This window comes from Dermacentor silvarum, chromosome 5 (genome assembly GCF_013339745.2).
Source record: "Dermacentor silvarum isolate Dsil-2018 chromosome 5, BIME_Dsil_1.4, whole genome shotgun sequence".
NCBI classification, from domain to species: Eukaryota; Metazoa; Arthropoda; class Arachnida; order Ixodida; family Ixodidae; genus Dermacentor; species Dermacentor silvarum.
In genome coordinates this window covers 179,336,942-179,363,397 of record NC_051158.1, presented here as the reverse complement: position 1 = coordinate 179,363,397, position 26,456 = coordinate 179,336,942, and positions in this window count along the sequence as shown.

The following is a 26,456-nucleotide window of genomic DNA, read 5'->3' as shown; positions in this document are numbered from 1 at the left end:
ATTTTAATGACGTGTTTATGATACACGCTCAGAAAATGCACAGAAGTGGATGCCGTGGGTGACATTTTCAAGACTACACTAATTAGCACAACTGAAGATCAGGACGTAAACTGTACGTTCACCTGCTGTCTTTAAATACACGGAAGACCATCATCGAAGTGGTCTTGCACCAGCGCACGATGTGCGATGGGTGAGAGTCGTGAGACATCGTTCGAACAGCAGCAGGCAACGAACGGTACCATCTTTTGCCAATTAAGGCTTCTTTAATTCTCCCCTCGGTGGTATCGGGTGCCACACCATAGGACGCACAAAAAACCAAAGGGACTGCTGCGCACACCACACGTTGCGAGCGAGTACAAGTAGCGCGAGTCTGCGCACGCCGGCCGCCACTCGTCGGTCAGAAAACGAAACCTCGAAAGCCAGAAGACCCGGCTCTGACGGAACGGTTCGGCACGGCTCACTCAACGAGAGAGAGCCGGCTTCCTCTCTCCGAAAAAACCGCCGCTCACTTACTGAACCACGGCTTCCTCGCTCTTCAAAAGAGCGGCTCAAAAGATCCAGCTCGATCCTGAGCGCTCTCTAGGAACGGCTCCTCACGGCTCACTGAAGGAGAGAGAACCGGCTTCCTCTCTCCGAAAGAACCGCCGCTCACGTGAACCGCGACTCATTCGTTCTTGAAAAAGTATGGCTCAAAAGACAGCCGAAGGCGAGGAGGCGAAGGCGACTCTTGTGAGGAAAGGCGTGGGGGCAGTTGCTTTCTCGTACCGCTAATAGATGGCGCGGAAGTCGCACCCACCAGTATACCCGGCTCCGACGGAATGCATCGGCACGGCTCACTGAATGCGAGAGAACCGGCTCCCTTTCTCTAAAAGAACCGCCACTCACTTTTACTGGACCACGGCTCACTCGCTCTTTAAAAAGAGCCGCTCACAACATCCGGCTCGCTCCTGAACGACCCATCTCTATTTCCGTTCACAGCCACAGAAATTGGTCCGCAAGTTTAGAATCAATGACATTGATCTCTATTCTTTCAATAAATAATTTTAGAGCCATAGTCACCCCACTTTTTCTTTGGGAGCTAAGCAAAATGCTGTTTTGGCCCAATTCCCAAAAAGCGCTTGTGACTGACCGGGCCATTCCAAATTTTTTTCTGTGAACAAATTTCTTTTTTACGGAATGGTAAAATTTTTTTTCGTTTTCCTTGGTAGTCAGGTAGCAAAATATATTTTTTCATTAAAATTGGAAACAGTCAGCGGACATGCCCGGTCGTGCTTATTTAAACCTATCTCACCTATGTGTATAGGTTAGATGACTTTAGCTTTCCGGAATAAACTGCTCGTATTTCAGAGTAGACACAAAAGGAAGAACGCGTAGTAAGCAAATTTTCAATATAATCTATGATTTCCGTTTATCGCAACTCGTTGGTCAGCCAACTCGTATGCAAGGGCAGGCGTGTTCATTGCTCGACCTTGCCATTGCTCCCGCTCGCCGGCCGCAGAAGTTCATGTGGAAGACCGTGTATCTGACCATAAACTGCTTGTGATAACACTGCCTCAGCTAAAGAAAACCGTTCAAATGGCGACCTATTCATCAAGGAAAAGTTTAAGTATTATAATCGGGCCAGGCACGAAAGTTTTACGGATTATTTTGAAAATATGTTAGACAGTGTTCCTTGAAATCTTATCGTAGCGACAACGACTTAGAGATCAGGTTTAAGAATAGAGTAGCTTATTGCGGTGAAACATTTGTGCCTACTGAACTTAAAAGGGCCAGAAGACAATTCCCATAGAAAACTCGCTACATACATCTGAAAAGAAAATACTGCAATTGCAAAAACGTAAAAATAATGCTGCGATATTTTCTGAGCTCTCAAAAAAATTTAATCTGGTATAAGGAATACAAGTACCATTTTTATGCGAAGCATTATAGGCTCACATGTTTCGGTGGTGGTGGTGGTGGTGGTGTCACGCTGAAAAGTGGGCCAATCCTGGTGATAGTGCGGAAAGGGTCCAAGCTCAATGACACATACCAGGGACAAAAAACAAAGAGAGAGAGAAAGAAAGAATGAGAGAGAGAAAGAGAAAATGAAGCAGAGAAGGAAAGAAAGAGAGAGAGAAAGACAGAAAATCACCAGCCCTTCCCCTGTCGAGAAAATAGGGGTAAGCGAAGGTTGTCGTGTCTTTCCATTGCGTTGTAAGTTTCCTTTCCTTGATGCATACATTTAAAAAAGGTTTATGTTTTATTACCGTGACATGTGAACCTTAAGTTACCTTGACGAAGGTCAGATACATACACGACAAGCTTCGTTACCCACATTTTCAAGACAGGGGAAGGGCTGGTGATCTTTTACAGCGTAAGCTGTTGTGGGCTCATTCCAATAGCCTTTTCGGTCCGCGATGGTGTTCGCCCCCGCCTCCGCTGTTTGGGACCGTAACCGCTATCGCCAGAAATGCGAAAAAATATCCGGTTCCCGCCTGGATCAAACCCGCGCCCGCTGCGTGGGAGCCACATACTCTACCACGGAGCCACGCAAGCGCTTGCTATCGGGCGCCGGAAAAATGCCTTAAACGCTCCCTATAGGCGCAGACGACCCGAGCCTCCGCCAGTATGGTGGCGCCATCTAGGTAAGGCACCTGCAAACGCAGCGTGCGCAGGCGCAAACGACGAGATGCGATTCAGACGAGGCGCGCAATGAACGCGCTCCCGAGCTGCCGAGCCTCCGCCAGTATGGTGGCGCCATCTAGTTAAGGTTCCTGCCAACGCGGCGCGTCCGACATGTCAGTTGCAGTTGTAAGGCTTGATCGGGCTCAGCAGACTGCTGTGCAGAGAGAATTACAAGCCGCAGCTCGTCGTCAACGCCGGACGGACAGTTCAGATCGTTCTCGTCAAAACGAAGTGAAAAGCCTTTGTCGCGAAGACCCTGGTGTGCGTGGTGCCGAAATTGGAGCTACTCTTGAGCCGCTCTACCAACTTACGCTGTGACAGTTCTGCGTGTGCCGCGCAGGCCTGTGACTTTTTTTTCTGATACCTTGGTGAACATTGTAAAAACATCAACTGAGCAGATTTTGGAGACACTTGTGAAAACCCGAGGACACAAAAAAGAAAAAAAAATGCATCACAATTGTTAAAAACCCGTCATCTATTGCTTAGTCGTTGAATAAATAACAATCAGTTCATGTGTACGCGTAACTCTGTATCAAGTCCGGCTTGATTACATATTTTATTTTTTTTATTTTTACATGCAGTATCTGCTGGTATGTGTAGTTATTTTAACACGCATTTTTTAAATTACGAATTCGAAGTCACCTTACTCTTCTACACCACCGAATTTAATGGCTATAGGTGTGTCGATCGACATTTACGGATTTTGTTTGTTCTTTATTTCCCTTCTGTTCTTGTTTTCAAAATAACATCCATTATATCTTTGAATGCGTGTACGGTAATTATTATTGATTTATTGTAACACCCTGATGTAATTTCCTATGGGCCTTTAAGGTACTTGAATAAAAAAAGAACAGGCTAGAACGACTGAGCAAGTAATAACACAATCAGGTATTTTAAACCTACCCTTAAACATTTACTGGTGCTGATATTATATGACACATGTATTTCAAAGGGTACGCGGCACAGTTTACTTCTTTTTTGCACATAACGTTTGTGGCGTCACTTAAAAAGGTTACGCTCCCAGCTGATTCGCTTTTTGTCAAAATCATTGGCCTTCACAAGGTTGGTCGGAAGTTTCAGATTGATAGGTACAGACTTGTGGCGTTAACGAGTTGGGGTTTCAAGCTAAGGGAGCATATCAATAAAAAGCCACAATTACTTAACTGGAAGACAAGAGCCACATATATCAGCGCCAGCATGGCTTCCACAAAGGATTTCCACTATAACTCAACTGCTACAGTTGCAAAGTTGTGAGTTACTTCTCCCAACTTTGCTACTGTAGTTAATTGCCAACGTCAAGCAGATGCAATATTTCTTGACGCTTCCATAGCTTATGACCGTGTTGTAAATTTCAAGTTAATAAAAACTTTCATTCTATTGGTATATTGACCTTAAAATAGTGTCCTGGAAAACTTACTATCTGAGCCAAACTCAAAACGTAACCATATATTGAGTTTAATCTGGCAGCCTTAATAGCCACTCGGGAGTGCCTGAGAGATCCGTTTTGTGCCCGACACTTTCGCTCGTATATGGAAACGACAATTTCTCCTGTGTTGAATCTTGAGTAAAAATTTTACTGTTTGTAGACGAATATATAATCTACACGACTGTGCAAGGAATTGGTGAATTGACTAGTATTTTGAAAACATGGCGTATCCTATTATATATAAAAGACAGCAATTCATTTTACTTACGACCTAATGGGGTCGTACAAAGAATGGCAGAAAAAGTCGATACCTGGGCTTGACATTCACTCGAATATTAAAATGGGATGCTCGCGCTGAGAGCACATGAACAAATGCTTTCAAACAGTTCTATTCTATTAATACTATCTATATCAGCGAGCAAGCGAAGACGAAGACAGCGAAGTGGCGCGACCAAGGACTCTGAGCTCGTGACCCTGCTGCGTTCCTTGCAGCGTTCTCAGGTGCAATAAAATGCACTTTAGTAGTGGCGACGAGGGAACGAGACTCCGCAAAGCAAGTTTTCCTTGAAGACGATGTCTATAAGCAAGATACCAGAACTTGTACCCGGCACTGCCTGGTTTTACTATGAAGCCAACTACATCGTCGAATTTTCCAAGAAGTGAGCGGTTCCCTCACACTGTGTGGTAAGCTGACCTACGAGGCGCTGAGGGCCCTGGTTGCACCACGGAAACCTTCCGAGGTGGATTTGGTGGACATTATCAATAGACTGAGCCAGCACTTCGAACCCTGCCTTCCAAGTTAGTAGGACCATGTCGCTTCCAGAAATGAGACCAGCTCGCTAATGAATCCGTCGAAGTCTATGTGACAGCTCTGCGAACTTTGGCAAAGGATTGCAACTTTGCCAACGTAGACTCCACGTCCTCCTCGAAGAGTTGCAACTCAGCTGCCGTAGGCAGAGGATACGCCATTGGCTTGATGCTTGCGTTTACTGTGCTCCTGTCGTCCTCACCCAATCTTATGGATCCATTTTTCTTCCTCACAACGGCCACTGGCGTCGCCCACTCAAAAGCTAGAGGGGAAGTTTTCACTCTCCTTCCCTCTAACCACCCTGGAATGCCTACGATGAAACGCTTCGCTCGCAGTCACCTGCGGTGGCCTGGGTTGCGCGGTGTCATCGAGACCAAGGTGCGGTCGTGCGATACATGTTAGATGCACAGCTATCTTCTTCCAGCAGTAGCCATACCGGAATGACCCCGCCCAAGTGAACTATGGGAGGACGCTCATGTTGATTTTTCAAGGCCAGTGAACGACCAGAGCTTTTTCATCGTATTGGATGCCTTCTCCAAGTGGTTAGAATTAAGACAAGTGCCGTCACAGTCTACTTTCGGAGCCATGGATGTGCTGCGATCATTGTTCGCCACTTTTGACATACCGCAAGTGATAGCTTCTGATAATGGCACAGCATTCGTTTCATCGTAATTGCAACCCTCCTTCAAATTGAACTTGATCAAACACGTAACATCTGCTCCATCCCACCTGGCTACAAATGAACAAGCGGAGCGCATGGTTGCAATAACGAAGACGGTGCTCAAGAAACTGATGGATGGAAGCCTCTCCTGCCGGCTGACACGGTTTTTATTTAGATTATACGACACCGCAAAGCACAAAGCAGAAAACACCTGCATAATTAGTGTTTGGCAGGCAGCTTCCGTCTCATATGGATGCGCTACACCCCCGAAAAGACACGAAAAAGGGGAGGTGGACGACATGAGAAAGGATTATGCGTCAGGTGGCAAGGTGCGGATAGAAGAAGAAGAAATAAACTTTATTTAAAGTGCCGGCACTTTGCTTTTAGTGGCCTCAGGGGTGGGCTCGAAGTCTTTGGACTCGGGCGGCGTCTTCGGCTTCCAGATAAAAAATTTCCTGAACAACCCCGCTTGGCTACTCGCTGTAGTACTAGAAGGATGCGGCAAGAGGTCGTCGATGAGTCAGGATCGCAGGCAGCACATACGTCACATGGCTTATATAAAAAGAAGATACAGGTCGATTGAAAACGCAGTTCAAGAATCACACTATTATTCTTGACCATGAAATGGATGGATGGATGGATAAAACTTTATTTGATCTATTTAAACGTGGTTAGGCCCCTAGATGCCCGGGAACCCCCTGGCCGAGATTTCTAGGCAGGCCCGGCCCACCAGCCAGAGCTGGCCATCCGACCAAGTCGCCCGTACAGTGGCCTTCCACGAGGAAAAGGAAGGGTTGGAATAGGTTGTACCGCCATGATCTTGGGCCAGCTCCACAAAGGGTGGAGAAGATCTGCCCGGGGCGCTCGGCAGGTGGTACACTTTGGATTATTGAGGCCAGGGTAAAATAAATATGCCAGATATAGGGAATAAGTGCCTTCGTCTGGATCTGGCACCAGACTGAACTCTGATGTGGCGCAAGGGAATGGTGAAGGGCAGGTATATCCCGTCTACCTTTTTGTAATACGTGGTAATCTCGTGGTAGGTGCCCAGGAAATGACTCACTCGAAGACAACCGTTTCAATACCACGAGAACCCTACTCAGTTCAGGTCCCAAGCGTCCGACAGAAGATGCACCCACGGCTTTTGACTCGTCTCCTAATGCGTACCCGGATTTGCCCAATGAAGCAGGGACGCTCGAAAGAACGCAGCAATCAGAACAGTCGCAACCCCTTCCAGACTGTATTCCACGCAGTCACTATGGTCGTGTTCCGAAGGTGCCAGACCGAGTCGTCATTTGAACATGTCCACATCAAATGGGCTGAGATGTGCTAAGGTTCACTAGAGGGGGAAGTATTATATATCAGCGTAATAATACTTCCCCCTCCAGCCAAGGAGGGGGAATACTTCCCCCTATAGCCAAGGGTTCTAAGCTCGTGACCACGCGGCCTACCTTGCAGCGTTCTAAAAGCAATGAAAAGCACTTTACAATACACTCTTTCATAGGAAACTATATCAACCGCAAAACCTGACGCTAGATTAGCTGCCTATAAAACTCTTATACGAGCTATTCTTCAGTATAGAAGCATAATCTTGAATCCTCACCAAACATAGCTTATCCAAAAGATGGAAAAGATAGACAGAAAATCAGAGCACTGAGTTTCATCAATTCTAAGGTTTTTCCTGTAGGCAGTGTGAGCTCTATGCGTGCTAATGCTTTCATACCGGCATTGGAGCACCCACTGAATATAGCGTCCATGAATTTCCTTTTCCAGTTGTATCATGATTCGCTAAATATAAACAAACATTACCACCTTAAGGCGCCTTTTCGCCTTTCATATAGAACCACTCATAATAAGCATACTAGGCCAATCATTTCATGTTGTAATACGTTGAGCATCTTCTTTTATAATCTGTGCAACATGGAACAACTTACCTAGTTCTATTGTTACTTCTGACAGTGAAAATAAGTTCTAAATAACTACTGAAAGCGAGTTAGATGCTTTTCTCAATGTAATAATTTTTAGGTGTGTATTTATTTTCTTAGGTTTCAATGTTGTTTGTTGCACCTCAAGTTACTGGTAATTTTGTTGGTCTGATTTGGAGGTCAGATAGTATGTTAGTGATATATATATTCATTCCAACATCTTATGTAATTACATATGTTCATAAGATCGCTGTAAGAATCTTTTTTCACAGTGTTCACCTTGTGACCCTCTGCCTGTAAGTGCCTGAAAACGACTTTCAGTGTTGTCAAATAAATAAATTTTATTTTTATTTATTTCATATACCTCACAGGCTCCAGAAGAAGTATTGCGTGAGGGGGGCGGTACAGATAACAAATAACAATTGTGGAGCAAGAACATGTTATACGGTTACATAAATAAGAACACAACGAGAATCAAATAATAAACAAAGAACCCAAAATAAAAATAAAAACAAAAAGAAAGGAAGGTGAACTAACAGCTGTTAGCTATCCTGTATGCAGTAAAGCAAACAATCTTAGCACAAATGCTTGCATAAATACACAACAATGAAGTTAAGAACAACAAAACTGAAACAGACACTCATTTTTAGTGAAGTACTAGCCAAATATTGCACTGATTTTTTGTCTGAAGATTACTGGGTCATTAATGTCAGCGATGTTATCAGGAAGACCATTGCACAGCGCAATGGCACGTGGCAAAGCTGAGCAGTTGAATGCATTGGTGTGACCGAAGATGCGTTGGAAACTGAGATGATTATGCAGACGTCTAGATGTGCGAGAGGGATGGACGAGCGGTAAAGTAGATGGATGTACATTGTGCATGATTTTGTGCAGAAGACAAAGCAACGTTATATTCCTGCGTGATTCCAAAGATGAAAGTGACAACGACAACTTGATGTTAGTTACGCTCGAAAATGGGCTATAATCTCTGGCAATAAAACGTGCAGCGCGGTTTTGAATCGACTCGAGAAGGTGGATTAGATATGCCTGATGAGGTGACCATATAGAAGCTGCGAATTCGAGCTGGGGTTGCACTAATGTTTGGTAGGCTATTTTTCTGGTGAGGGAAGGAGCGCTGCGAAGGTTACGTTTTAGATATCCGAGAGTGCGCGATGCTTTAGCCGCTATTTTTTCAATGTGGGATGACCATGAAAGGCTCGGTGTTAGAAGGATGCCAAGGTACTTGTATGAAGATGTGCGAGCGACGATACTATTGCCAAGTGAGTAACTAAAGGTAGAGTAGGATTTTTTGCGAGTAAATGTCATTAGATTGCATTTGTTAGTGTTCAGGGTCATTTGCCAATCCGAACACCAGTTAGTGACACATTGAAGGTCATGTTCAAGAGCGATATGATCAGCGGGGGAGCGGATTTGACGGTAGATAACGCAGTCATCTGCGAATAGTCGAACACTGGATGTAATGTTAGATGGCAAATCATTGATATAAATTAGGAAGAGTAAGGGTCCTAGGACACTTCCCTGAGGTACGCCTGATGTTACGTTACTGAAAGGGGAAGAGTACTGGTCAATGACAGTGGACTGCTTTCGAAAATACAAAAAGTTTCTTATCCAAGAAATTGTTAGCTCGTCAAGGTTTAAGCATGAGAGTTTAGAAATGAGGCGACAGTGAGGAACGCGATCAAATGCTTTAGAAAAGTCTATGAAGATTGAGTCAGTCTGGGCATTGTCATCCATATTTTGAAAAAGATTCGTAGTAAATTCGATTAGTTGTGTCTCACATGAAAAGCCTTTTCTGAACCCATGCTGATGTTTAAAAAAGAAGTTATTACATTCTAAGTGGTGAACGACATTAGTAAATATGATGTGTTCGAGTAGCTTGCAGGGAACGCTTGTTAGGGATATGGGACGGTAATTATTCGCGTCGCTCTTGTCACCTGACTTGAAGATGGGTATGATTTTTCCCACTTTCCAATCATTCGGCAGCTCCCCTGTTGACAGTGACTGCTGAAATATATGACTAAGGATTGTACTGGAAGGGACTACTGTATGCTTTAGGATTTTCGTGTTAATGTCATCCAATCCGGAACTAGTCGATAATTTGATATTGTTAATCAAAGTAGCGATTCCAGTGGCTGTTACGGTAATAGGAGTCATATATTGGTAATCTAAGTCTGCCATCTTCGGCATATTGGAATGGTCTTCCTTTGTGAACGTGGAAATGAAGTAGTTGTTAAGAACAGATGCGCAGTGCTCTCGCGGTATGGGAAGACCAGTGCTATCCACCAGTGCGGGAGAGTCAGTGCTGTTTGAAGGAGATATCGTTTTTCAGAACTTCTTAGGATTATTTTTTATGAGTGATTGGAGGTCATCGGAAAAGCATGACGAAGGGAACTGCAGTAGGCTTTTTCGCAGGCTTTATGTTTATTCCACGATTCTAGCGTGTTGACACTTTTGGCTGCCCTGTATAAACGTTTCTTTTTGTTTTTTAACGCATTCAAAGTTTTATTAAACCATGGTTTGGAGCAGTTGGTGCGAAATGAGATCTGGGGTATGTATTTATTTGCTAGACCTAGTAGTTGTTCTCTAAAAAGGCACCAATTTTTGTTGAATGATCGTTGAAAAAAGCTTTCTAAATCACGGTTAATCGCATTATAGTCTGCTTTTTTGTAGTCAAATATTCGTTTTGTTGTTAGATTACGCGTACATGAGGATGTGCAAACTGTAAATTCTAATAACGAGTGGTCACTGAACCCATCAGTGATTGAAATGGCGCTAACTCTTTCAGGGGCTGTTGTGAGAACAAGGTCTAAGACGTTAGTAATGCGCGTTGGTTGGAGAACTAGTTGCTCAAAGGAAAAATCAAGGACGAGCTGTACAAAGCCATTACATGCATGCGAATTGCCTCTCAAGTTAGGCCAATCTATATCCGGGAAATTAAAATCGCCAAGAATGAATATATCAGCTTTAGGGAATTTAGAACGAACAGCAGTAAGATTCTCACGCAAGTTAGAAACAAAGTTATCAGTGCTGTCAGGAGGCCTGTAACACACTCCGTAAAGTGACTTTGATAGTGTCGATGTTATACAAACCCACACTATCTCAATAGCGGAGGGTATCGGTACTATAAACGAAGTGAGGTGTTTCTTTATTGCCAACAAGACCCCACCTCCCCTTCGATTATGTCTGTCTCGGCGATAAATGACATAGTCCTCCGTATCAGGAAAAACTTCGCTGTCATTCACGTCACCACAGAGCCAAGTTTCCGTTAGTGCCAAGATGTCACAGTTACTGTTTTCTAAGTACGATACGATTTCGGTGCGTTTAGAAATTATACTACGAATGTTAGTAAATGATAAAGCTAGGTACGATGGGTCAACGTGTGTATGTTGCGCAGCAGAGGGGTTGTCAGATGCGCATGTTATCGGGTTAAGTTCTAGCTATCGCGAAAGTGGTACCACAGAATCGGACGGGGAGTCATATCTGTAAGTAGTGTTATCTACTCGCAGTTTGTCGAGGGTTAACTTCAACGGCACGCCCCTGGTTTTTGCGAAGGCAAGGAGCTTGCGTCGGGCGATGCGCGTTTGAAGGGAAAAGTCTTCGCGAACGGCGAAATCCGTGCCTTTGAATTTGTAGCCATTTTCTATTATGCTTTGTTTATCTTTAAAAAAATGTAAATTTAGCAATTATTGGCCTGTTCTTCTCTCTGTTGAACTGGCCAAGGCGGTGTGCGCGTTCTATTTGGGTGGGTTCGATGGCGATGCCAAGGTGCTCATTGCACAAGTTGATAACCTTTCATTCCGATGATGACCATGATTCGTTTCGATCATCAGAGATGCCAAAGAAGAGTAAATTACATCGCCGAAGTCTATTTTCGGCATCCTCACAACGCATCTCTATTGATTTAAGCTGCCTCGAGATATCACCGGATTTTTCAGGAGACTCAGGGGAGGAGCTATTGCCAGAACTTTTAATTGATACGAGATCGCCCTCAACAGTCTGAAGCCTAACGGACAACTGCTTCAGTTGATCGTCGACAGATGTCTGCCAACTTTTAAGGGCTCGCAAGTCACTTCGAATTTCATCCTGACCAGTTTCGATACGTCGCAACGATTCCAAAAAGGTATCTAGATCACCGGGACCAGGATTTGATTCAACATCTCCATAAAGGAATAAGCGTACCCGACATATGAACAAGCACAGCAAGTTCTTACAGCGTTTGATAGCAAGTGGCAGCTCACTGGGGCACGACACCTCAAAGAGACAGCGATTGCTGCTCTTAAGGCAAGAACAACGATTCAGGTAACTAACCTGTAACAGAAGCATTGGTGAACGCTCCATGTCGAAAACGGTGTCGTGCCCCAGCGGGGCGGCGCCGAATGATCGCTTATAAGCTGCGTATCCCGTGCTGATAGTGGCGGCAGCATGTCGTCTTGATATTCCTGGTTGCCAGCAGCAGGCAGGAATGAATCCCAGTTTTGGCGATGGTGGGCATTTCACGGAGCGATTAGTTCCTGGAATGCTGACTGCTTCCTGAGTAGCACATGATGCGGTAGACAAAGGCAAAGCCAGCAGAAGAAGGTGCACCTGTAACAGAAGCATTGGTGAACGCTCCATGTCGAAAACGGTGTCGTGCCCAATTGAATGAATTGGGCACGACACCGTTAATTAATTATGAATTCAATAAATGAATTCATTCATTAAAAAATGACCTCAGCCCAGTGAAGAGCTGTCGCTTATGTTTCACCGCGTATCGCGGAAAGGCCCTACAGAGGTTTCCGGAGGTTATAAATTGTCTCCAACCACTAGTAAATGGCAAGAAGAAGCGTGAGAATCGGGGAAACTGTGCTGAAAGCCCACGTTTCCTCTGTAATGCCAACATAAGTAAAGTATCAATTGTAGAATAAATACGTGATTCCAAGGAGATCCTAAAAGAAGACCCCTTCAATATATATATTTTGACAGGTTCATTAATAAATCACTCTCGTACTTAAATTGTGATTTTGAATATCATTAGGGTCCTCGCAACCAATCTCTAAAGTTGAGTGATGCTGTAGCAAATCAAATAGGAAAAATCTTAATAATAAACCAAATAATGTTAGAAATGACGTGCGCCTAAAGCATGAAATGTTGGCTTTATTTTTTGTCATTGACAGCAACAAAATAGAAGCAAGCGCGTGAGCACAACAAATCGCGGAAAGATATTGATCTAGACATGCAGTGCATAGAGCGTCAAAACACAAAACAGCCAGAAACACCATGAACGATTTCCTAGGCGGCATCAGAGAGAACAGTTTGCCGACTCGGTACACGTTGGTCAAAGGCAGCGACTGAAAGCAGTCCTGGTAATTTAATCTCATATGTATGCGTCGTACGCGCTTGTGGACATGGCTATTTACAAAGCCCACACAGGGGTGTGAGTCCACGCTGTATTTGTGGCTGATGCGAGTCAGCAAATCAATACAGGCCTGGCTGTGCATGCAAACATTTGCCAGCGTAGGACAAACGAGAGATTCTACACAGATGCATATGAAAGAATGGTGTGGTTCATGCAGTGACGTGTGACGTGTTTCGTTTTAGAAGCGTGGGCCTCTGTGCCAGCTTCATCTTTTTTCTTTCCGCCAGTCCTAAGTACATGATTTTTTCTCTTAAGCCACATTTTTTGCACACAGTTGCTTCCTTCTTCGTTGGACGTTCGTATGTTAAAAAGGTTATATCATGCCGGCGCATAATACTAAGACATTTATGTCTTATTAGTAGTTTAGTGCAAGAAGACAACACCGCTTCAAGCCACCATCCTTCTCGGCTCACCCTCACAAGCTTTCGCTCGCATCCACAGCACACGGCAGGCGGCCAGAATATTGTCCCACTTGGGGTTTACACTGAACATCACGATGACGTAACCGATGACGACGGCGGCGGTAATACGCCTGGAGTGTCAATAGAATTGCAATCCCAATAATAAAGTCTCTATGCGTGCTAATGCATCTCAGATGTACTTTGGTAGCTAATAGGCTGAATTAAAGGTTATAGGATAATACCCTTGATGCTAGAAGGGCAGGCATGCAAATGAAGCTTCTTCACACCATTCTGAAGATCGATTATAACTGGTTAAAAATTATTCCAATGAAAGGACGAACAGAAATTATTAGGCCCACAAGAAAACTTAGCCACTCAGCCCACAGGAAATTGATCGAATAAATTCAGAGCCCTTCTACTACTGTGAAGATGGAAGTCAGCGACGCTATGAATATGGCGGATCTGCTTTAGTGAATATTGTTATAATGAATTTATATGCTAGCATTAACGACTATATTGAGCGTATTCTGCATGTCCATCAAAGCGCAAGGACACAAGCGTCTTGTTTTCGCCCGACACGATGACCAAGTCGTGCGTTTGCTGCGCGAAGGCCGCCCATTCGTCATAGACTAGCGTATGAGCCACAGTGTTCATAGCCGCGGCACACTGCACGGCAGCGTCAGGATCCTGTGAGATCTCTCCCGCTCCTGCTCTTGACTGCTCATACCCACATGTCCAAAGCGGGTATGAGCCACACGTGATTTCTTAGCTTCTTTCTTTCCTTCCTTCATTCCTTCTTTTATTCTTTCTTGTTCCTGGCTCATACCCGCTGTAAAAGAAAAATTACGAAGGACGTTCGTCACACTCGTTTGTCGTGCCACGCGATGAGGAAAAAGGACGCAGGAAAAGCCAGTCTGACTCGGGATGCAAAATGCAAACTACATTTATGACAACAGGCAAAGTACACCCGGACAGAACGTTACGCACATGACACACATAATATGCTAAAAGGAAATAGGTTACTATGAGTTCGAGAAACAGAGTTCAAAACATGTAGCAGCTCACAGTACGTGGACAAGAGACGAGAGGTTGGCGGAGTGAGGGACGATGACGTGACGACGTCGGACACGCGTCGATGTTGGACGGTGAGGAGATGGATCTTGAACTGGAGACGACCGCTCAGCAGCCAGCCTGCATCCGAGCCGCAATGCACGCTGCAGGAACGGTCAGCCTGCCCAGCGGACAGCTTGCGCTCGAGCCGCAGTGCTCGGCGCAAATGCGGCCATTAGCCAGGCCACGAACGATGCTCCGCCGAACAGCTGGCCAAGGAGACGCCTTGCCCGCGATCCGCAATGCTCGCGGCAAGTGGTAGCACAGCAGGCCACGCCACACTCCGAGCTGCATTACTCGTGCTGGCGAACGCCTTGGCCAAGGGCAACGGTCGGGCGGCAGCACCAGGGACGGCCGCGTTCCCTGGAGCCTTGATCGTCGGCGTCCGACGCGTCGGCCTACTGTCTTGCGTCTCCCGTTGACTAGTTCTGTCTCTCGCCACGAAGCATTTCGCCACGCGCTCGCCATACGTGGCCCAATCGTGGTACGACGCATCTTCGAAATACCACTGGGCCATCGCTGATTTGATGGGATCACTCCAATGCGTGGTCCACTCGCGAAAGAACGCGTGCACACTTCGTCGTCTTCGCCGTCGTTTTCTTTCATTCATCACAATCACCCCCCACACAAGAAAGTTGCTTCAGTAAAAAACTTTTTCTAAACACCACAACACAGTAATGAAAAATGACACTCACAAGATACGTCCGATACACGCGATCACGCATGCGAAAGAGGATTTGAGTCCTAACCACACAAGTACACAACGTAGTTAATTGTTCCCATGCTAACATTCTATCAACTAAACACTGTCACGACAATACAAACCTAAACATGGAAACAAAATGAAAAAGAAAACTATAAAATGAAGCACACCAAATGTCACAACCCATTTCATGCTCGCTAGGCTCAGTATCATTGGCGTTACGAATGTCTAAGCCATAATCTACACGGGCTGTATTTTGTGCAAACAGGCTTGGGGCAATTCCGACATTTCTTTCCGTAGCCCTGAACACAATACATCAGTCTACGAACAGGTTGCAATCAATATAGGGTATCTCACATACAGCCAGACACTAAAAAAAAAAAAAAATGCAACCGAACTTAGTACCAATAACAGAGGATCACTCATCGCTTCCTCCTCTAACACTGAACACCATCGATGAAACAGTGGAACACACTGTAGAAATACAAGAACCTTTTTATTGCGATAGCAATTATATGGACACACCAAAGCAGATTTCTGCCGTCGGCGTCGCCGTCGCCGTTGCCGTGAGGTTCCGTATGACGTCAATGGAGATGAAATCGTCGCCGCGCGCCGCCGAACGCTGTATGTGCGAGTGAAAGGGCGCGAGGGACGCGCGCTTTCACGGGAAGTGAACGCACGGCGGAGAACAAACGCGCGTTCTGTGCCGTGCTCCCTTAAGGGCTGCAGAAGTAGGCGTCTCTTTCCTCCTTTACAATCACCATATATGTAGAGCAAACGCGCCTTCTTCTGACGCACGAAAGGCCGTGGGGGGGGGGGGGGGGGGGGGGAAGGGAGGCGACGTTTAGCTGCGGCACCAAGTGCCTATTTATATCAGAGGCTCCGGCAACAGTCACCAACGCCGCACACATTTTGTGTGAACGCGGGCAAAACGCCACCGGCGTCGACACCAGTTCTGCGTGTTGCCGGTGCTGCTGCATGTCCAAGTTTATACAGCTGATAAAGCTACTATCATTACTCCGTATAGCTCTCTACAAATTTGCTATCGCAATTGATGCTTCGCCTTTCAGGTGAAACTGCGACAACTTTTTTATTTCCTACAGCGGCTGCGGTGCCAGTTTCTACCGGCACTCTCTCTACATATAATATTTTTAAACCGGACATGCTTTCTTAGACGCAGTGCAAGAAATTCACCTGAGACCAAGGTTCTTATAGTGCTTGGTATCACAAGCTGGCATGCCAAATTTTCAGACATGGAACAACCTTTTCCCGCGAACCGCTTCTTGCGCCGAGCGCGTTCTGCGTTCCTACTCTGACTGGTTTCTACTGCCCTTACTTTCTCACTACGCTGCTGATCACAGATCTCCCATCTACATTGAACAACGTGTTCCACGTTTTGCCCTACATTATATCTTTTCGTATCCAGCCCTTTGATGCTCCCATTTTGTTTTTGTACAAACTCTGTTTGGCCATAACCCTCATAAAATCAATGATTTGATTTGACATCCTCGCGTTCGGGACACAACCCTATAGCATCCTGCGCCCCACCTGTAAGCAAGCTTTTCCCGGACTCGCTGGCCTCATCTCTGTATGGCTGTAGACATTTGCCAGAGTCTACACACAAGCTCATAAACTTTTTTGTAACCACTCCTTCTGAGGTGTTACCTTGTGCCACGTACCTTAAGTTCAGAGGCACGATTCTTGGCTCTAAGCCATCCTTTTGTTCTGTATGATGCTCGAACCAGTACCAACCAGAACATTCGCCATTAAGGCTATCAGCGCAGCATTTACTACGCTCCCATTCGTGGTAAAGAGAGCTTGATGACAATCCGCTTTGAATGTCATCTTACTTAGGATTTTGGCAGTAGATGCCTTCCGCAAGTCTTCATCGAGACTTATTTTATCAAGACCGTTTTACTTGATAACGTTTTCACGGCAGGCGTTGTACACCGTTAGCGACGCGAACTCTCTATGCTCACATTGCACATTCTCAAAATTTCCCCAGCAGCCATCCACGTCACTACACCTGTCTAGCTCGGATTTTAAATTGTCAAGTCCCGCTTGGTTGACGACGCCACAACGACTGATACCACAATTGACCAGCCCAACTGTCGGCAGTTTTTCGAGCACCGCGTCCTCCTCGTTCGCCTCGACTACCCCGGCCTTGCCTAGCTCTTCTGGAGCGAGTATACCCAAATGTTGCTGTACCAATCGCAGCCGGAGCTGAAGATTCACGCACTGAATCCTCCGTTTTATTTAACCTTTCTTCACGGGCCTGCAGCTCTCGCGCAACATCTTTAGCATGCTCAAATGAACGCAACGTTCCTCTATCCTCAGCTAGTTCAGCTTTGTCGTAGCTTAGCTCTTTTTCAAACCAATTCAGAAATTCCTCAAGAGGCATGCTAAGCTCCTCACTAAGTGAAACTAACTTTTCCGGGTCCATTCCTCAGCCACGGCACACAAACAAGGTGAAACTCTTAATGGTGATAAAGAGCTTAGTCCTGTCGCGCGGACGCCAGAAATGTAAAAGAAAAATTATGAAGGACGTTCGTCGCACTCGTTTGTCGTGCCGCGCGATGAGGAAAAAGGACGCAGGAAAAGCCAGTCTGACTCGGGATGCAAAATGCAAACTACATTTATGACAAAAGGCAAAGTACACCCGGACAGAACGTTACGCACATGACACACATAATATGCTAAAAGGAAATAGGTTACTATGAGTTCGAGAAACAGAGTTCAAAACATGTAGCAGCTCACAGTACGTGGACAAGAGACGAGAGGTTGGCGGAGTGAGGGACGATGACGTGACGACGTCGGACACGCGTCGATATTGGATGGTGAGGAGATGGATCTTGAACTGCAGACGACCGCTCAGCAGCCAGCCTGCATCCGAGCCGCAATGCACGCTGCAGGAACGGTCAGCCTGCCCAGCGGACAGCTTGCGCTCGAGCCGCAGTGCTCGGCGCAAATGCGGCCATTAGCCAGGCCACGAACGATGCTCCGCCGAACAGCTGGCCAAGGAGACGCCTTGCCCGCGATCCGCGATGCTCGTGGCAAGTGGTAGCACAGCAGGCCACGCCACGCTCCGAGCTGCATTACTCGTGCTGGCGAACGCCTTGGCCAAGGGCAACGGTCGGGCGGCAGCACCAGGGACGGCCGCGTTCCCTGGAGCCTTGATCGTCGGCGTCCGACGGTCGGCCTACTGTCTTGCGTCTCCCGTTGACTAGTAGTAGTAGTAGTAGAGGTTCGGGGTGTGAAAAGATGCATATTTCTGCAGCCCTTATAGGGAGCACGGCTCAGCATCTGAGGGGAGGGGAATGGGGGGGAGAAAGAAGGAAATAGTGGGAGAAGGGTGGTAGGGAGAGGGCAGTCGTCCTCGTCTCGGGCAGGGTGTCCCTACAGCCGGTCAGCCAGCATAGTGTCCGCAAGGTAGCCGAGGACCACCTTGAACACTTGGCTGGGATTGCGGGCTGGATGCAGCAGGTCCGTGCTGGTACCAGAAGGTAGGCCCATGCGGCGGAGTTGAGCCACCATGGTGTTGCGGTGTTGGTCGAGTGCGGGGCAGGAACATAGGAGGTGCTCCAGTGTTTCGCAGACGAAACACTGGCAGACGTTGACTAGGTGCGTCTCTCGCCACGAAGCATTTCGCCACGCGCTCGCCATACGTGGCCCAATCGTGGTACGACGCATCTTCGAAATACCACTGGGCCATCGCTGATTTGACGGGATCACTCCAATGCGTGGTCCACTCGCGAAAGAACGCGTGCACACTTCGTCGTCTTCGGCGTCGTTTTCTTTCATTCATCACACCCACATACCCAATGCGGTTACCCACCACACGTGATTTTATTATCGTTAATCGTGACGTAACTGACGAGCATGTGATGTTGTTGATGTCATGACCTATCAGTCATGTTAGTCATCCATTTTAACACATGTACTAAGGCACAACTGGCGGGAAACTGCCGCGCACATGGAGCCGAAATGCTGATAGTTTTTTTCTACACGCCGACACGAGCTCCTGGAACCTAGTCCTTACCAGCTTCGCTGTAAATCAACTGCCTTTGTTTTATTAGAATTACCTATTAAGCTCGGTGAGAGTACACGGTGAATTTTCATCTCCACTGGCTGATACAGACATGGAACGGCCTTTGCTGCCTTTGAGACCCACGGCCATGACAGCGGGCCGTAGTAGTCCTCTGCGTCAAGAAGGCAAGAATGATATTGCCAATGAAACTGGCGACACAACAGGCAAGCATGGAGATGGACATAATGAGAAGGAAAGTCTTCAGAAAATGCTGATCGAAGCACCTGGTACAGTCAATGCACCCGATTCTCTGCGGTGCCGACAATCCGGCCGCTAAAAGTGCCTAGCAGGTACTAGCCGTAATGGAGCCGCTTATCGCAGCTCTTTACATTTTGTAAAGCTTTTGCTTGGCACCTATACTTCTGACGTAGCAGAAGCCCGCATATAAGCTTCGTCTTAGTGCCTTTATCTGAAGGTCCATTTGAACTAGTGACTACAGACAAGATTTGGAACCCGGCCATGGCTTCATGGATGACATTTACGAATGAATGTTTATCAACAGAATGTTGAACTTGATTTCACCGTTGTGCATCCCTCTTTCTATGACAACATCACCGCTCATCACACCTTTATGTCCCCGTTCCCCCTCCCCTTGTGCAAAGTAGCAGGCTTGACTGCGCTAACTCAGGCCGACCTTTCTGCCATCTTTCAAATGGGTTATCTCTATACACGTTAAGGTATTTACAGGTGACCAGTTATGAAGGCTTTCTAATGGGACGTTTTCTTTAAGCAGGAGTTCATTGGATGAGTTTTAAATTAAAAAATAAGCTAGTGTCGTCGGCATATATTATAAATTTTGCTTTCTTGGAGATATGGACAAGAATGTTACTATACACGTTGAAAGGAAACGGATCCAACATGCTACCCTGGAGTACTCCGCATCTTATGCACTCAAAGTTGACGCTAAATCTGTTGAAACATAGATTGCTGCCGTTATTCAAGGTACGATCTTATCAGCTTAAGTGGATTTCCTCCTATACAGCATGCGTAAAGTTTATCTAAAAAATGTCATGATTATTGCATTCACATCCTATACTAATCAACAAAAACGCCCAGTGTTGGAAGTTTTTGTTCAACTCGATTTTTTTTCAAGAGAAGCTTGCATAGGCTAGCCTGCACCGGCGATGTAACACTAAAAAGACCAGAACAGGCACGCGGCACGTGCCACTGCTCCCGCGTTGGTCGTCGTCCTTTGCCTCCACAGCTGGCTGCGTTGCCGATAAAACATTCCAGCGTACAATTTCACTTGTGTCGTCGTAATGGGGAGGCCGCGTTTACGGGGGTATGAGCCATTGCTTAAGGGGTATGAGTCATTCATTGTGTTACGTAACGGACAGATTTAATTTTGAATAAATTTCATGGTAATTAATCCAAAATTAACGCACTCAGGAAAGGACACGTCGTCGACGTGCCGATTCTAGCGTGAGGGCTTATGAAACCCAGGCGAAACGTCAGCGAAGAGCCGCCGACCCCGAGTTGCGGCAGCCCGATGTTGAGGCCAAACGTCAGCGTCGCCCTCCAGGAACCCGACAACGGTGTCGCACGCTTTGGCAACGCTAGCGCCAACTTCCCCGGTACAAGCGCCAGGTTTCAACGCGAGGTTGATATCTCAACCGGAACTTCGGAGCCAGCTGCAGTGCGTGTGACCGGTTGTGGTTCGAGCACAACGTTGTACTCGTCAGTGCAATTTGTTCGGACGAACACCGAATTAAGAGACACACTACAAGCTTCGCTCACCCCCATTTACTGAACAGGGGCGGGGCTACTGATTATTTTAGGTAGCGCCGATTTGGTAGATAAGCCTTGTCTAAAACCAAATTAGCCATCTGTAGATAGACCATAGGCAATGAAGAAATTGTACAAACGCTTCAGCAAACATTTTTCCAGTGGTGTCGAAAAAATGCGAGGACACCTAAGCACTGATGAGTTGTGAATACCAGAGCAACAATGTTAATTTGAACGCCGCTGAGCTGCCCTTCGAGGTATGAACTCCTCGCGGGCTAGCGAGAGTGTCGAGACGCTTGGCGCGTCTGGATTTGGCCTTACCCAGGCGCAGTTACAATGCAGGCGAGAGCTTGCGCGGACGCGCGGATAACATAGCCTTCCGACAGCGAGAACGAAGGTGACGTGGGGTCGCGGCGGTGTTGGGCGATCCGTCTGCCCGGACGCAACACCTGGTCCGCTACTGCGGCAGCGGGTGTTCCTCGCCCGATTTGGCCCGATTTGCTCCATTGAGGTGCACTCATGACGTGGCGTCGCAGCCAATGACAACGGGAAATAGTAGTTCTAGTTCCTTGTAGCACTGTGGATGCTACACGAATTTTATTTAGCCAATAGGAAGGCCGAATGGCCCTCGAGATGTGCTGATCCGCACCGCGTCGTCTGCTACGCGTCTGCTTGCTATCCTGTCGGCACATGTTCCATGGTGGGTGGATTGGCTAAAAAAAGTTGCAGTGGCTTAGCTCGGCTATGCCAGGATATACGTAGCGTTAGCAAAGGTTCAGCTGATTATTCTTAGCGTTCCTGGTTGTCTCCTACGCTCAACCGCTAATTGCCAGGCAACTACTTCGGGATCCGATGAGTCAAGCTTCTCCGTTCTTCTGCGCTGTTGAGCAGCATTTGCGCTCTCCTTCTCCATGGCTATACCACACTGGCAAACGCCAGTCAGAAGCGCAGCGGCTCCAACGCAGTGTCAGACGGCGACTGCACAGCGAGCGCGCGCCGGCGCCAGTGCGTCTACCACGGCTACGACGTCACTCCTCTGGAATGCGCAGACCGGCGGCGGCGGAGTGCGCGAGAGGTGCCGGCTCCGGTGGCTCCGGTGCGCAAGCCGTGTGGCATCACTGATCCTTGCGCATGCGCAGCACGGCTCTTGATGTGCCGCGCGAAACGGGCTTGGCTAGGCCAGTGTAGCTAACGCTACAAAAATATTTTGCCGACGTAACTACAAGCTGCGTTTGCATGCGGGAGACAGCGGGGCTTCTATTCACGTGGACGTTTTCCCTGCAGTTACCTTGTAGCCTCCATAGCAAGTAGTGAGGGCGATTGTCGTTAGAAATCTCCACCTGCGCCATTGCGTTTGCTTAGCGTCTACTTGGCGTTCGCAGGCTACCGTTATCAATACCATGCTAGAGCGGGGTAGTAAATTAATGATACAGTGAACAATAGGCATTTATAGCGTTCCGGATCGTCATCACATCACCATTGCTAATGCTGTGTCGGCATCTGCTAACTAGAAATCAAACCAGTTTTACGGCTTGCTGCCATGTATGTAGTCCTAGCCGCGTGTAAGCAAACAGCCGAGCTCAATAAATCTGACAAAACATACCAAATGATTCGACCTCAGCTTGAGATGAGACTTATAGCGATGACGCATTTTGCCGCTTGTTTCTTGCTGACAGGGCGCAGTGCCAGTAACAACCACGAATGCGGATCGAAGAGGGTGGTGGGTGCTGCATGTGCGCTGCCATGTTGATAAGTGATCACGGTTAGGGTGGCTATTACGGTTACCGGTGGGAACTGACACAGTAATTCTCGGTGTACGACGTGCATGCGCCAAAAGGTCCTAGCATGTCATGTATCGCTGTACCCTATCATGCCAACACCACCTAGATAGCACAGGCCTACGCTCTCCGATCTGTGACGTCGTGCTACCTGGACCGAAATTTCCATTGCCAAGGCTGGCGTGACGAAAGCGATGGCGTAAAAATCACAGTTGGTTACGCTGCAGCATCCCGATTAGATTCTATGGCAGTCGGGCCAGGTAGCATGACGTCATAATAGGAGTGATTAGGCCTTGTGCTATCTATGTGGTGTTGATCATGCAGTGAGAAAAAGAAAACGCTTAACCTTGCACTCGGCCGTGCGACGCTTGAAACAGCGAAGCTGGGCGATCGTAGCCCAGCATTTTTCGGAAGCGCGCACAAACTTTTCATCTTATTACTCATGATGATGATAATTTCTTTTCGCACGATTTGGACTTACGGCCGTCACTTCGCGTTGCATAGCGCAGCTTGCAACGCCGACACCGCATTCCAGCAGACCCGCACCGTAAATGCGTCTCGCTCTCTGACTCTCATCAATCAATATGCGCCAAAGATGATAAGGTCATCATCATCATATGGTTCGCATCAATGCATGTTCTGAAAGCGTGGCTGTATAGCCTAGTACAGCCCCGCGACGCTCGCCTCGGGACCGGGGGTACGCGGGTTCAAATCCCGCCTCGGCAATAGAGATTATTTTCTTTAGTTTATTGTTAGTTTCTTGACACGAACCACAAACTATGGCTGGCTTAAACAGTTTCGCTCTTAAAATAAAACTCTCTAGTGCTGCCAATAATCAGCCAGTTACGTCAGGAACTATATTCCGCTGCGCAAGGATATTGCCTGTGTACGCCTCGTACCTTCGGCAGTGCTGCAAGGTGCTTGTGAAATTTTTGAGTACAGGTGCAGTTTCGCTGCTACAGACGACAGACACGGACAGACGCGGTGCTTTTTCGCTCAATGGGTCATTTAACGCTTTTGAAACATAACTGACAAAATCGATATTGGTCGATAGTGACCCATGCCTTGTGTTGTGCCGGATTTATGGACAACGATCATTTTGGCTATCTTTAGCCTGGCTGTTAAGGCACAGGAGGATATCGTTACGTTGAATAAATAGGATAAGTGTGATAAAGAAGGTCAGGTACAAATTTATTTGACTTTACTGAAAGACCGTCTGCGCCAATCGTGGAGCTATACTTTTAAGCCATCAGAGTAACTGAAACTTCGAATGGCTGGGTTGGACGGAGGAAAAAGAAGTCAGGTGTCGGCATAAAAATCAGGCAGGTAGCATATTTGTTGAGGTCGGTTTTCGGGAGACCAATAATGTGTTTGTTAAATCTATTGGCTAGTGCAGTACCCTTTAAGTTTACACCATGTATTGTAAGACCTGAATTGGAAGGTTTAGGCACGGTAAAAACTTCATTTACTGCTTTTCAAATAAGTTCACATCACAGCGACCTCGTTTTTGAAATATTTTCGTGTATTATTCGTTATGTGCCCTACACAGCTTGTTGTTTAAGGGATTTCTAAACTTTTTGAACGCAGTCAGGTTGGCGAAGCCTCGGCTTGATAAAACCTTTTGACATGTATTTGTTTTTTATCTGTTCATCCCCTTCAGAGTGATCGACTGTCGATACATTTGTGAAACATAATTTATGCCAGGGTGCTTGAGACTCCAGCCACTGAAAGGAAACCAAGGTGGTCGAATGACCCTTTGTGCATTTTATGATTAGTCATCATAATTACAGAGTAAATAAATATTTCAATAATGTAAAGTCAAACTTGCTACGTTTGTTCATAAAAAGGATTAAATCACCCGGTCGAATTACATGCACTAGTTATTTATTGGCGGCAAGTATTTCAAGAAAAAAACAAAAAAATATTTCGAGGTTGCTACCGACATGCCCTACGTCAGAATTCACGTAAAACACGGGCGTGCCTTCACCAAAGCGGTGTTCTGTAAAGATACATATCACTCAGAAGTAAAATGGATGTAACATAGGTTAGCAGAACGTTGAATTTACCCTAAGCTTCATGTTAGTGCTCTATTTATTGCTAGCACTGCTCAGAAATGGCAAAAATAGGTCGCGTCCGCGAATGTGGAAGCCGCGTCGGAAGGGATTTCAAAGAGATAGCCTAATGCATGGTTCGTAATTTTTTTTTTAGATTACCACTTCGTGGTCCATGGGAAACATGCATCACCTATTTAACGTATTTTGTTTATGCAAGCGTTGTACGCTTCATCTATACGGCTATGAGTTTTCAGTTCGGGGCAGTGAGCGTTAGCTCTGCAAAATTCTGTACATTTCTTGAAATTTACTAAGTGTTCTAAAACGACTGATAGGTAGTAAGGGCTCTTCTAGAGCAGGTGAAAATTATTTCTAGAACTAACACAACAACTCCAAAATGGTCGCTAAGGTTGGATGACAATTTACCAGCACATTCTACACTAGAGTCCGTCTTCACGACGTATGGATCTATGGTTCTCTGGCTTGAAGCAGTGATTCTTGTAGGAGACACTATCACCTATGTAAAGCCATTCGATCAATTATGTGGCTACGATTAAGTGACGTGAAATTGTCATCAGCCACATTTACATTAAAATCGTGACCCAAGACCATAACATGACAGTTAATCGAAGAAAATCTTAGAAAACTGGTTACATAATGGAGAAACTGGTCATTGTTTCCGCCCAGGGGCCTGTAAATTACCAATAAGATATGTGGCTTATGACGTAATGTAATTTCATAGTCATTTGTTTTACGTGAAAATTCAACAAGTTTGAATGTGTTACAAGAGTTACCATAGATTGCCAGGCCGTCAGCTCTGGTCTCCCTGTTTCCAATAATAGATCATGGACGACAAGTCATGGCCTCTAGAGGTTCTCAGTTTTCGCAAAATCATACAGCAAGCCGGTAAAGTGGTTGTCAACCAATGTTTTACTTTTGTGTTGCGCGCGAATGTAAACGAACCTTATAGACACGTTTACACCCGAGAAAGTCGGATGATCTAATCGGGGTCAAATCTACTCATCAGGTTCATATAAACACTGAAGTGACGGAGCCAGCGTGCTCTTCCATCAAATAATTACACCAAACTAAGAGGACCGCGAAAAAAATAACGTGGTATAACGTCAGACGAAGTCGCATAAATCAGACAGCACGAAACAAGGTCAGGCTAAATAAAACACATACGCCGAAATTACAGTAGATGGAGAAACCCTATTCAATATTTGACGAAGATATCGCTCGCTTCCAGAAATCCCGAGAGGGCCATTAGCGCTCCTGTTCGCAATGATTACGTTGGCCATGGACCTAGGAGTTTTTACGCTTAAGGGCATGAGGTACATGCATTAAATCAGGCAATTAACGTTTTCGTTTCAAGCATATTTCTTCCTCTGCATAGATTTTATTGAGCCGTGGAAGTAATTGCAACTCAAATTGAAATATGAGACAAAATTTGTGTTTCTGATAAAGGAAAAAATGAAGGCGAATGAAAAGAGAACGTGGCACCGGTGAGGACCGCACCGGCAGCTTTCTTGTTACGCTTGCGGTGCTCCCCAAGTGCAGCTATGTCTGTGACCTCCACTAGTATTTCTAAGCTACATCTGGAAATTTTAGCCGGCGCTACCTACCACCTTGTCAGCGTACGTGGAGTGCCCTTCAAACCACAGTTGACGCGTCATACACGTTGTGTGAAGATAAGGCAAG